At 37.5% G+C, this 12,334-nt stretch overlaps 1 long non-coding RNA gene across 1 annotated transcript in view; it reads right to left on the bottom strand.

Annotated features, from left to right (window-relative positions):
- Window positions 1-8,635: 8,635 nt before the first annotated feature.
- The window catches only part of LOC122796009, a 347,771-nt gene continuing 344,072 nt past the window's right edge, over window positions 8,636-12,334 (bottom strand). The window contains exon 3 of the long non-coding RNA XR_006363883.1: window positions 8,636-8,765. This is a non-coding gene — a long non-coding RNA (uncharacterized LOC122796009). The remainder of the gene's footprint in view (window positions 8,766-12,334) is intronic.

Genomic DNA, 12,334 nt, shown 5'->3' on the forward strand with positions numbered 1-12,334 from the left:
CCGGATATGTCCAGGTAGTGGAACTGTGACTTGAGCATCCCAAACACACACTCTATAATGATTCTGGTTTGTGCATGTGCCTCATTATGGAGTTCGTGTTGAGGTGTGTGTGTGCATTTCTGAGGGGTGGCATCAGCCATGGCTCCAGTGCGTAGCCAGCAACCCCCACTAGGTGGCCATATAGGATGTACCCACTGGCAAATGACTGGTACAGCTATGTCATATGTCAGATGTGGAAGTCATGATAGCTTCCAGGACTGCCAGCACACACATTCATGATAATGCCCTGGGCATCGCACACAACCTGGCATTTTATGTAGACCCTACCCCGCTCACTGGGTGGTGCTTTGATGTGTATGTGCCTGCAGTCTATAGCACCCACTGCCTCAGGATTTTCTGCTATTTCTTGGAAGAGATGCATATTGCTGGTCAACACCTCATGGGTGTTGAGAAAATATATGTGCTCACTATCATGTGCAGACATGGCATCCAGGAACTGGTGGACTACCCTGAATGCTGATGCCTGTGAGATCCCCATGATATCCTCAGTTGCCCTTTGGATGGTACCTGTGGCTAGCATTCTTAAGCCTACACATACCTTAGTATACACTGGGATGGGTTCCCCACTGTTGATTCTCTGTGTGAAGCGGGACCGGCACAGCTCAACAACTTGGTGTAGAATGTCCCTGGCCACCCTATAGCACTCCTCTATCTCCAGCTCATGTAGTCCCTGCCTCCTCCTCACTGTGGGATAGTCATCAGTATTCACATCCTCACCACCCTCCGCCTCTTCTACAGATTGATGTACGAAAGTGACAGCAGCCCCTAACATTTTGTTAGTTTTGTCAGGTAAAATCTCCCTGTCTGTGTACACCAGTGGTGTTGAGTTTGTGGGAAAAAACAGACTGAAAGGTGTTTGCATAGTTTATAGTAGTGTGCTGGGCCGCTGAGTGTGTAATTGGCTGATTCTGATACATTTCACCTGCCAGCTATGCTAGTTCTCCTTGATTGCTTTCCTACTGATGTTTTCCCTTCCCATTGCCTTCCTGTTTAAGCCCCAAAACCCAGTGATCGACAGGCACACATATTTAAGCAGGAAAAACAATGCTCAACAATGTGAAACATACCCTCTTCCTTAGCTTTGCTAAGCTAAGGGCAAACACAGGCCACACAGCTCCAATAAGCTTGCAGCATGCATAACACTCCCCCTTATGAGGCCATCCACCTTTTAGACTTATACAGTGGTGTTGCTGCATGTACACAGTTGGGTGCAAGCTAACACTGAGAGGAAATCTGTGATTCAGTATCAATCCTCTCATTTACATAAACCAGAATGCTAATTCATAGTTACCACACTCACACTGAGCCTTCCCCCTTAGCAACCACTATTCCCTGGTATTGTTGTCTTATGCATGCCATTGACAATTATAGCAAAATGCAGATTTGGGTATAAAAGCTTATTCCCGCCCCCCTTTTTTATTTTAATGGGAATCCCGTTTGTGAACCGCTGCCCTACGCTTATACGGCTGAGATCGGCCAAAAAAAAAAAAAACTTGTTTTTTATAATATTTCACCTATTTTTCATGCCAGTTGCCATATACTTGACCATTGGCATGCCGACTACATAGAATACATGCTTTCTTTCGAACTGTTATGCCTCTGTTTTGTAATTTGCAGAAATGTATTTGGTTAGTAACCAAATACATTTCTGCAGGTTACACTATTCCTGCACAGATGCCTGCCTGCTTCCTGGATTGCTAATTCACCTCATTTGCATGGTTTTCACCAGCAAATGAGGTAATTAGCATATGACAGTGGTGTCCATGTGGGAATAGTGTAGGGGTGCTCATTCACATCTCAGGGACTCGATCCTGGATCGCTTGTCAGCCATATAGCTCTTGCACTATTCCTGCACTCAGTGCAGAGCTTGTTGAATCTGGGGGGAATGTTTCCCTATCACAGTGTACAATACTGGGTTTTCTCATGCAACAGATTTCCATGTGTTTAACCAGTTTTTCAAAATATAAGTTAAATATAATTTGAGAAAACACACTGCTATCCTATAAAGTTGACATTCCTCAGATGAACTGGTGGTAGTAAATATTTGTTTACATGGACTATTGCCAACAGTATACAGATGGCGTGCTCTTTAACAAACTATTTGGGAGATGTTGCCTGCAGATACCCACAGAACTTCATGAATGCAAAACGAAAGTTCACATTATCCCAAACAAATGATTTTCAGTATCCACAGATATTATGTTCACAGAGTTAGCAGAATCTTGAGATGTACGTAGGATATGATGTCATTTTATTAAGGAGTCAAAAACTCCCATTGTGGTCCTGTATCCTTCCTCTTCTTGACTTACATAGAGCAGAAAACTTTAATGAAAGCATGTAAAATGGTTTGGTTAGCAGATTCATATTCTGATTGATAAGAGAGATTAAAAGGTAACGTAGCATTCTAATTAGCGTGCTAATATATTCAAAAAACACAGCCCACCATATCCTACTGCTTCTTCCTCTCTGTCTCTTTCCTGCATTTCTCCTGTGTTACTCTTCATATTTTTGGAAACACCGGCACAGTATCATTATAAATTGTTATCGTTTCTACTTCTTATAACCATGTTGGCAGCATATTGTGTGTCATGTGCATGCTTTTACATAGTCAACATTTTCTTTTATAATTCTCTCCCTAGTCAATAACTATACCTGTTTTCTAACCCTTTAATATCATACTATCCAAAATCAGCAAAGCCACTCTGTTAGAACTGTGGAATGTGTTAAATGCATACAAAGTCATCTCCTAATTTTTGTACTCTAAGGCATACATTTCTTAAAAATGTTGTTTCTTCTAGTATGGCTGATCTCACATTAGATTAAACATCTTTGTACATGTATTCAATGTGTTTCCACTAGGTATGTATTAATTTGAAAGATGGTGGACTTATTTTTCCAGATTACAAATTGTTATCAATGACTTTAGCAACAATGTTACTACATTATTTAATTCAAATCTCAGCAGTAGTAAAGAGAGATGAATCCCTGAGTATGACCCAGGAGATCAGATTTTGATTAACATATTGGGTGCTTGACTGCAAGGTAAAGGGGGACAAGGGAGGATGGGGGTGCCTACCAGCAAGTGGTGAGAAGAGTACTGATGCTGGGTGGATCTTGCCTGGTTCTGAAAAAGGCCAAAAGATGCAGAATGGCCTAGATGGATGTCAACTTAAGGAAGGAGCAGTGTATCCATCCTTGATCAAGTCTCATTGTTGTCCTAGCCTACAATGATGCCATCATGCTAGGTTCAGGGCTACAGTACTTCATAAGTCATTGCTCTGTAGGCAGAGGTTGGTGTCTTCTCAGCATGCTCCTCTGCTGGGTCCCTATAGTTGCCAGTCAGGAGCCTGACTAACCCAGCCCATGGATGAGGGAACAGATATGTGAGTCTATATTAGATGACCGAAAGTTTTATTCAGCGAATGCTCACATGAGCGAAAATGCTGGAAATCAAATGTCTTATTGTGGGGGGCTGCACCCCCACCCCCCGCTAACTATATATTTCAACTCCGAGGTCACACTACAGTGAGGAAAGGGCAAATATCCCACTACTCACTGTACCATGACCCCACAAACACCCTCTCAATTTTCAGCGTTTTTGCTCATGTGAGTGTTCATTGAATAAAACTTTCTAAGACTGAATAAAAGTTATCTAATATAGACAACAGATATGTTCATGTGGTGGAAGTACTTGATATCATTACAGGGTACATAAGCACACCTGGCAGTTAGAAAGGGCTTATGGAATGCCATACTGCCACTGAGGTCTAGCAAACATGCAAGGTACAGACTTTAGATACAATTAAAAAAAATCAATCCAGACATTTCATTTTAGTTGCATTTTCTGTTCATATGCCTTACTCTGTGTAATACTGTAATATTAAATGAATGCTATAGAACCTCATTTGTAGACTCAAAAACACTTCTCCTTTGATACAGGAATACCATTAGCAGTGGTTCATTCGGTATAACATTTAAAAATCACTGCTAGATATTCCTTCAGCAAACTTAGCTATAAGTGTAAGTGTTGTCAAACTAGGTGAAGTAGAATAACTCAAGGACAGTTTCACCAAAAAAAACTTGGTTGATCTAAGAATCAACCTGATAACCTTGAAAAGAGTTTAAAAATACATGGGGCAATGTCCCTTGTACTTTCTTCACAGTTATAATTAACCGTGGGAGTAGAGACCTCAAAGTAAGTTATAAACTTTCTATGTCATAGCCTGTTCAGTTTGCTGGACTAAATGTGTTTTGGTCATTTAGGTGCCAAAGACATGCTGAAATCATTCTTAAAAGCTATTGGGATGCTTAATAATTAGGTGTCATTTCACTACAAAAATATAATAAAATCTAGAGATTTCAATTTGCAACCACTGCGGTGGTGGTGCTGCGGTAGCGTTGTCGCCTCACAGTAAGACATTGTCCTGTTCGATTCTTAGCTAAAGCATCTTCTGTATGGAGACATGCGTGAATGGGCGTACCTTCATTGAAGGTTGTGTGTCAGGGCTGGCAACTCGGCACGTAAAAATCTACTGCCAATCATTAGTGGACCGGAGTTCCGCTGTGGTGACCCCTAACTGGGAAAAGCCGAGAGACACAACAACATTGATTAAAATTTTCTCTCCAAAATGGGTTAGGATACTGAAAAGAATAAATCGCTGGTGCCCTTTTTAAGCAGCGTGGTATTGATGCATGTTAAAAATACCTTGCTATGATGAATAAAGGTTTGTTAAACATAAAAAGCATGTGCATATTAAGGTTTGTCACAGATATATCAAAATTACAAACTCTGCACCAGTGTATTAACATATATAAAATGATGTTATCATGTAATAAGCACTGCTTGCTATTTTAATAGCAAATAATATAAATCTATTTGCAGTGTTCTGCTCTACCTTGAGCCTGGTTCAGGGTTGAAAACATTAAGATTGGCCAACTCGTTCTGTTATTAAAATGAAATAAAAATTAAACAAATAAATAAATACATTATCAAATAAATAGATTCACATTCTTACATCCCAAATTAAAGTTAGCAGATAATAAAGTGAAATTGAGACTGATCAATAACTATAACCTAATAAAGTAACTGCTTAAAAGTTTAATTTTACTTTAAAAATTCAATGCAGATATCATTACAAAGACATTAACATTCCTTAATTCCACTTAATTCCACTTACTTTGGTCCACTTAGCAGGGAGGTACTGTAGCCATTTTAATTTGCCAGATTTTCAAAAGCAGGATTATAGAACCAATTTTTTTGACATGTAGATGTTGACATAGAGGTTACAATAAATGACACAAACTAAAGTCCCCTTTGTGTCACCTCGAGAACATGACTGATTCCTTTCAAATTCATGACTTTTCCCATAATGAAGGATAATTTTCTACTCAGCAAACTAAATTATCCAACCATTGATTGGGAAAACTTTATTTCAGTAATTAACTCTAAATGTTAAGAATTCAGAAACATATTGTAAAACTACCAAGAAAAGGGCAAAACTGCATTAGATGCCAAACTGACATAAATCTTACCAGCTATGCTAAGCTGAATGTTGCCTTCACAGATATTTATACAGTGACCACAATGTTGTGATATTTACCTTATCTGTCAAACTAATCCCAATAAAAATGATACCATCTCTAAGGATTTTTTTCAAATAATAGCTATGTTGCTCTAAAGAAACATCACATGTCAGCTAAACGGGATTACACATTAAGCTGTCCTCAGTCTGCTGGTGAATCATTCATGGCCCTCTACGACAGTTCAAACAACTACACTGAAAAATCCATTCATCTGAGGCATACATATACTGAAAGATACCTAAATGATGGAGTTGCAAATGCAATAAAATTATTACTTCAAATGAAAAGAGCCACAGTCTTCAAAATTTACCCCAGCCCAACATAACAAGGCTAAAATCAAATGACTCCTAGTCCTACAATCCCCTGTCACCAGTGGAGTTCATCAAGGCTTTGTCTTTGGGGCCTCTCATTTATGACATATTCATCTAAGAAGTCCAAACTTACTTTAAGGTTTGTCTCATCAAATGTGAAAATGATACAATATACGAAAGGTGAAGCATTATCCCTTAGCCCATTAATGCTACTTTCCTTCACGGGGCATTTAGCATTACACATGAATGGCGCAATGAAAATGAAATTTGCTTTCAGTGTCAAAAAGCATATCATTCTGGTATGTATCACCCCCATTGCATTATATACTATTGATGGGCAATAACTAAAAATTGACAAAATTGTAAAATAATTTGGGATCATTGTAGACAATAACCATTTTACTTGATATCCATATAGCAACTACTATCCCCAAAGCAAAGGGACAAGGAGAAGGAATTGCTGTTCTCAAAAAATTAAATACAATTTCCATGAAGCAAGGTATTTAAATTATACCCATAATGTTTACGTGTAAGTTTGGATCATTACTGCAATTTCACTGTAATTTTTAAGACCTCCGCTCTGTGTGTGTGTGTGTGTGTGTGTGTGTGTGTGTGTGTGTGTGTGTGTGTGTGTGTGTGTGTGTATATATATGTGCGTGCATGTATTTATAAAACATCTATATGTGGAATGATAAAAGATTATACGTACAGAAAATTCTGTACTTAAATATGGAAAGAAATAGAAGTTAGAATGAATGAGTGTTCAGGCCTAAAATGCTGAATTATGTGTAAATACCACATACTTACATAGTCAGAATTTAGGATTTACTAGTATTTTATCTGGGAAAGGGAAAAATGTCCCTGCAAATGGACTTGCTCGTGTGATCTTTCATAAGGTCAACAGATAATTGTTTGCCTCTATATAGCTCTTATAAAGCCAGTTGTTGAGTACTGCATCCTATTCTGTAATCTGTTTCCCAAGTCATCTTGTACAACTGGAGAAGATACACATATCCCCAATAAAACGTTTGAAGAACTTCATTGATTTTCTTAAAGCCAGGATCAACAGCAACTCTCTCCTTTCTCTGTATTCCTGATATAAAGAACAGCATAGGACCCCTGAGTATTGAAAACCATTTGGTTTGACTACCCCGTGCTAGACTGAATGCAAAAGATTCACAGCCTCAGCCAGAGTTAATGTCAACAGTACCATTCATAACTCAATGACTTCCACATATATAAAATATACCCCACACTGATTTACATCCAGACCATTACTCTATACCCTCAAGCATACCTAAATTACCACAAGGGGGCCTGTAAATTCCAAAACAGGATCTTAAGCATCAAGGCCTTGAGTTTGTACTTATGATTTTAAGAATTAGTGGATAAGCAATTGAATGAGTGATCTGATATCTAACAGATCTTTAGCTTTTAGTCAAAAACAATAACAAAACATTTTGCCATATGCTTTCCATAAACTTTCTGTAATTAGAAACCATGATTCACCATGCCACAGACTTTTTTAAAATGTGTTAAATGCTCACAGATAATTTAGCAGCCAGTATATGAAAGCATCATGTGTAATCCATATCTAGTCATAATTTTGGTTTGACACTACATTGGAGAAGGCATATCAGTTTACATTATCCAGACTTATGAAACTATAATAGTTCTAGCAATTCAATAACTCATGCATTTGATATTATATTTATTGCAGGTTAAAATGGAATGCTTCTACAGTCATGTGATTCATCCAGTTTGCCATGCATGTAGATTAGGGAAATATATGGTATATTGAAACCAAAAGACTCCACAATTAATACTTTTGTTCATTATGGAAATAAGCCATTTCACAGAGTACAGTTACATAAACTGACAATACTCAGAAGAAAGTATCAAATATTTTCTTCTGGGGAAAAGCTTTATATGCATGACATATGTGGGGACACCCCTTGAACCTCCCTTAACTATAATCATCTTCAAAATCACTAAGTCTTGGGGACAGGGATCTAGTAATTTTGGAGTATCGATAATTTGTACAATCAGCCATGACAAACCAGTTTTTGAAAGGTCAGTCTCACAAAACCATATGAGTCCTGTGTATTATTTTAGGTATACTCTTTCTTCCATACAGAAGTCATTCACCACCATTTCTTACTTTCCTCTTAAAGAATTAAAACAGGCAGCTTGAGTTAGATAACCATCTCTAAGAGGCATAAAACATATTTACCTAATGTTTTATTAAATCATTGCCTAGCAGAGTACTTACTCTTTAATGAGCTGTTACATTTCAGAAATACTGTTTACGTGATTAGAACAATATTTTAAAGAGCCAGCTGGATATGTATTATGTAATATATATGTAATATGTCTAAACACATTTCATGGAGTCAAGTAAGAATCAAAATCATATATTTTGTATAACATTGATCAGTTTTTATTGTTCTGCTTTCCAAAACACTGATGCAACTTTTACAGACAGATTTCAAGCTTGTCAACAATAATATTACATAAAGTCATCTAGTGAATGAAGGCTTACTCACCTATGTAAAAGATAAGTGCAAGTTATAAACTTCAAATTATTAAAGAAAACGTAAATAACAAGATTTTTTTATACAGTATTGTGCACAATCCATGTAAATGTTACCACAAGCAAAAGAGAAAGAGAGATCGCAGGACAGAGATTGGGAGGGGGGAGAGAGAGAAAGAAAGAGAAGAAGCAGATAGCAGCAGATAGGGAGAGAGAGAAACTTTTAGTTTTTAATCCTTGCTTTCAGTGTTGTGGCATTCTGGCAATTTTCATTCCAGCTGAAAAGATAATAAAGAGCCAGTATTATTAAAGCATTTTGTAAGGTGGTAGTGATAACAAAATCCCTTTCCTTGAAAAAAATGAAAATAAACAGTCTTAGGAGGAGACCTACACATTTTGCACAACAAAGTTAGAGGCAGAAACAGTCTGTCTAGTAAATGTTGTCATAAAGTCATCTTGCAGCAAGATAAAATATCACATCACTCTGTAAATGACTTTTGTTCTAAATATTAGTCTAAGGTAGGGAGCAGTGCTAAAGGTCCATAACACTCTTTATTATGTATTGATCACTTTTTTACTCATTAGGCATCACAATAGCACATACTGCAGACTTTCCTGAGGGGTAAGTCTATTAAAACCAAGTGGGTATTGGATGAGTAATGATTTAGAAATGCAATGTGAGATAAAGTAAATCTAGCCCAAGGCTACAATGCTAAAGCAAGGCTGCCATTGATTTTCTTCTGTGATGGAAAAGAAATTAAGGGAATGAAATGTAAATCTGGACAATCTGTTTCTAACTTGAAAATGGCTGAATTGGTCTGGTCAGTACGTATTTGATTAAAGGCCCCAGTTCAGGAGTCATTATTCTAAGCCACAAGTAGTAGCTGTAGGTAAATGTAAGGGAGATGGAAGATCACAATTCCGCAATGAGAATTGCTATGCACAAACAAATTATATAATATAATTTTTTCATTTCCTGTCAAAATATTTTATTCATTCTAATTTTGTTTTGTGAGATCTATGTCATCTGTAATTCACTGTATAGAGCTTTTCTTCCTGGGCCTCCTCTAAAAATGGGCCTTTGGCCCAGATGGACTTTCCCGGTAAACAAATGTAAAATTAACAAAATATATAAAATAAATAATTATATACTGTATGAATGCCAGTGAGCACATGCAAGCTTCAGGTTTTTCATCTACATCTGTGAGCATGACAGCATACAATTCTTCAGCTCAGCATTCTGTGCCAAAGAGATTAGGGTACTGAATGTGTATTTGTAGTGAACTTGATATACATTCAACTATGCTGAGTTAGCAGTCCTAGCAGTTGAAGCAAACTGTTCTCACTATGGCAGTGACCAAAACTGTTATAGAAAGAGTTTCTAAATTAGTCATTTCTCTTAAAGTCATCTCATTCACAACATCATAACTCTTCCTAGAAAGCCATTTTTGGACTTATAAAAAAAAATGTTAATAGCAATTGTAGATCAATGTGTGTGCATGTATCTTTAAGAAGTTATCTAAGGGCTTACACAAGTGTATAAATACTGAGCACATGCGAGCCTGACTGTCGTTGACTGCCATTTTGTAGTAAGCTGTTAAGATGTAAGCATGCATGTCTGTAAGGTCTGTCTGTTAATCAGTTTGTTTATATTTTATGATGCTGCTATCCATCCTGATATGTTTCTTTGTAATAAAGCATCTAAACAAATTACCCACATGTTCATGATCTATGTTAGAGAAGGGCGAGTGACATGGTGTCAGAAGCAGGATCTCTAAAATGGCATGATGCCAGATGAGGCATGTCTAAAAGAACATGGTGTTAGAAAAGCATGGCTAAAATTACTTGTTGCCAGAAAGAGTTCCAGTTTCTCCAGTTTGAGTCTGAGAGACACCTGATTGGTACTGGAGGAATGTATCATAGGATCATAAGACGTTACTAGGCTAATGGCCACTGGGCCCTTACAAGCCTAGCCAAGAGTTTATCCCCAAAAAGAAACCTCAGTCAGCACCTGTTGCCCTTGTCAATGAGGGACACAGGTGGAAACCCTGGGACAAAGTTCTGTTTCCCATCCACTCATTAAGGTTGCACTTGAAGAGGGTCAGTGAGGTGCTCTGTTTGACGTGTATGGCAAGTCTTTACCAGAGACAAGGCAGCCTCTGGGAAACCAACCTATCTCTCCAGCAGGTTTTGTTGATGCCACATGTTAGATTCAGGCCTTTTGAGTGGGTAGTGCATGAGGAGTTAGACTTATGGACATGTATTCGCAAATATGAAACGAAGCATACAGAATGCTCTAAACGATATTTAAATAGACTGGTATGTCTGATATTGATAAAAAATATTTGAATTACTATAGAAATGTTTGAAATAAGATCCAAATTGCATAAAACGAATAAAATAAAAAGGAATGACTGCATATTTCACTAAGCACATATTTTCTGCATTAATTAAAGATATTCGAGTTATCAGAGGTGTATAAAGTGTTCTCACATTTATGCAGTATTACAGTAAAGTTATTTCACAAGACAAAGCCATTTCAGAGCATATTTCACAAAGTACAGCATTTCAAAAAGTTTCTTGTGCATTTGAATGTTATTACAAGCACATATAGCAAGCTTGTTCATACATAATGGCAGATGGATTTCGAAAACCCAGTGCACTTTTGTTTGAGAGTAATATTGCAGAGAACTGGAGAGTGTTTGACCAAGAGTATGACATTTTCATACAGGCTGCATTTTCTGATAAAAATGACCATACAAAGGTATTTATTTTTCTTAATTTAGCTGGGTTAGACGCCATTGAAAGGGAGTGTTCATTTATGTATGCACCTGCTTTCTTTGCAAGAGAGAGGTAAGCCATCAAATTGGTAACTTGAAAAACATGAAGTAGGACCAGCAGAAGACCACTGACACTAATGTGTAAAGTTTAACGCTTTCTTTTGGTTAATACCAATGAACTTCTTCAGTCAAGGGAGGACCCTGAGTGCTTAAAAATGTAAATTTAGAGAAATGTGTAACCCCCAGATAAACATTACAATGGAAAGGCACTTATTTTACACAAGGGATCAAAAGCCTGGTAAAATTTTAGATTTGAGAAACAAAAGCTAAAATGTGCAGATTTGGGGGGGGTCAGTAATCCTCCGTGTAAGACTAAACAAGTCTTACTCGGAGACTGCCGTCTAAGTCTATGATGTCAGCGCACCATGCATATTCATGAGGGCATGCTGACTCAACTGGAAGGCTAACACGGAGCATGTAATACTTCAGGGGGCGTGTCGGACTGCCGAGCAGTCCAAATATCCACGCTGCTGCAACCATATAAATATGAAAATGACAAGTGCAATGAGCGAGTCCGCCAAAATGTACACATAGCAAACACTACACATCCCCACATACTAAACCCTTTTGTAATTGTAAAATGTAAACTTTTTATTTATTTTTTTTTAATATTCCCGATATAGCTGCCTGTATTTGCGCGTGTTTGCGCGTGTTTGCGTGTGTGTGCCCATTGTTTAGCTACAGTTAGCAATTTTGACATCGAAGAGCATAATAAGAAATGTTTATGTAAATTAAGCCAAATAGCAATAGCATGGTAGAGCCTTCGCACAAAGAGGAGGCATTCCCAGCTCTATTCCCACCACTCCCCTTTCTATTTTATGTTTTAAATTAGTATATACAATAATTCCTGACATATATGAATGAAATTTTAGTAAAAAGCATTGAAATGGCCTATGTATTAGTGAACAAAATGTATATATATAAATATAAGAAGGTGAGCAGCATTAAGGATATTGACATATAATTGCCCATAGCTAAGCAGCATTGTACCCAGCGCAATATATTTG

Source organism: Protopterus annectens, chromosome 2.part2 (genome assembly GCF_019279795.1).
Source record: "Protopterus annectens isolate FY-2018-M chromosome 2.part2, PAN1.0, whole genome shotgun sequence".
Lineage (NCBI taxonomy): Eukaryota > Metazoa > Chordata > Ceratodontiformes > Protopteridae > Protopterus > Protopterus annectens.